Source organism: Macaca fascicularis, chromosome 6 (assembly GCF_037993035.2).
Source record: "Macaca fascicularis isolate 582-1 chromosome 6, T2T-MFA8v1.1".
NCBI lineage: Eukaryota > Metazoa > Chordata > Mammalia > Primates > Cercopithecidae > Macaca > Macaca fascicularis.
The window spans coordinates 171,662,667-171,664,565 of record NC_088380.1 but is presented as its reverse complement, the minus strand read 5'-3'; the positions used below and the strand labels follow the sequence as shown (position 1 = coordinate 171,664,565).

Below are 1,899 nucleotides of genomic sequence, written 5' to 3'. Positions count from 1 at the left end.
ATCTTTTGTGCTTAATGATAAATGCTAGATGCTTTCCTAGTAAAGAAATAAAACAAAAATGTCTACCATCACCACAATTGCTACAAATTATTGTGGAAGTATTAACCAACTCAATTGTGAGCACACATACACACACACACACACATATACAAACACGTCTGTGTAATTATTGCTATTTGAAGACATTTACTTAAAAATCTAACAGTATCATTTTAGAAAGGTAATCTTTTAAAATTAATTTAGCAAGCATCAGAAATTTTCTGAATTTGTGTTAGTACTTTAAAATAAACTGTAATGAATGACAATAAATATACTTCAGAAATTAACAAGATTTATGTAAAGGAAACAAATCTCTAGAGAACATAGCGTAAAACTCAAACAAATTAAAAGACTATTATGAAATAATAAAATAAGAGGCTCAATCATATAAGGAAGTCAATTTTCGTAAAGCCAATCTATTATAGAAATTTAATAATATCTTAGGCAAAATCTTATATCACAAAATAATCTTATAGTTACTGTAAAAGAGTATTTAAGAATTATAAAAATATGCAAAAAACAGAGTAATGATTATGTTTTTCCTACCAAATACTATAATACATTATAAAACTGCAATATTAAAGATTTTATGGACTAAAGTTTTCTTTTAATTCTGTAAATTAGACTATTCGCCCACTTACTAAAGTCTTTATTTTCTACATTTATTAGTTTTTGTTAGTTAATTAAGTGGAGTCTTCCAAATGTAGAGTCATATTATCTGCAAAGGACAATGTATATTTTTTCTATCCAAGTTTTATGTTTTAATTTTTCCTATTGTGCATTCCTCTAGTGCATTTTTCCAAAATTTGAAAATCATATTTTCAAAATTATTTAGTAATAATGGCAAAAATGGACATTCTATTTCCTGTTGCTAAATTGTGATAATGCTTTCTATGTTTCCTTATTAATTATTGAATAATTGCTTCCTTTGTGTTCAAAGAGATAAATTTACCTATACATCTATCTATCCCTTATTATTGTAGTGGTTTTATTTTTTTGTAAGAACAGATGTGAATTTTCTTAGATTTTCAGCATTTATAGAAGACAAAAAAAACAGTACCTTTTTGTCTTGCTAGATTAACATGGTTCTTGTACGATTTCCCAGGATTTGCATTCCAGGAAAGCACCCTAGTGGATTGTTGCCTATTATTCTTTCAATGACATTTTAATTTAATTGCAATTTTTATAGGGATGGGGGAATGCAATGGTATTCAGATGTGAGATCTATCCTCACTGTTTGCTATATGTTTTATTTCTACTGGATTTGGTATCAATGTTTTAATTGTTTTATCAACAATTATTTAGAAGCCTTTAGAAAACCTTCCTTGGAGCTTTTAATTTTTAAAGCTTTGACAGAACTAACTTTCAAGTGCTCACTTTGGCACAACATATACTAAAACTGGAACAAGACAGAGAAGATTAGCATGGCCCCTGTGCAAGGATGACACACAATTAATGAAATGTTCCATACTTCTCCAACACCAAAATTCAGGAAATGCAGAGAACCCCAGTAAGATACTTCACAAGAAGATCATCCCCAAGACACATGGTCATCAGATTTTCCAAGGTCAAAATGAAAGAAAAAAATGTTGAAGGTAGCTATAGGAAAAGGTTGGGGGAAGGGAAGCCCATCAGACTAACAGCAGACCTCTTAGCAGAAACCCTACAAGTGATAAGAGATTGAGCGCCAGTATTTAACATTTTTTTTTTTTTTTTTTTTTCAGAGACAGAGTCTCACTCTGTCGCCCAGGCTGGAGTCCAGTGGTAGGATCTCGGCTCACTGCAAGCTCTGCCTCCCAGGTTCACGCCATTCTCCTGCCTCAGCCTCCCAAGCAGCTGGGACTACAGGCATCCACCTGA

General features: G+C 31.6%; 1 non-coding gene across 1 annotated transcript; it reads left to right on the top strand.

Moving 5' to 3' along the window:
• Nucleotides 1-1,408: 1,408 nt before the first annotated feature.
• On the top strand, nucleotides 1,409-1,514 carry LOC123574194 (U6 spliceosomal RNA). The gene has a single exon (XR_006699091.1). It is a non-coding gene; the product is annotated as a U6 spliceosomal RNA (small nuclear RNA).
• Nucleotides 1,515-1,899: the final 385 nt, after the last annotated feature.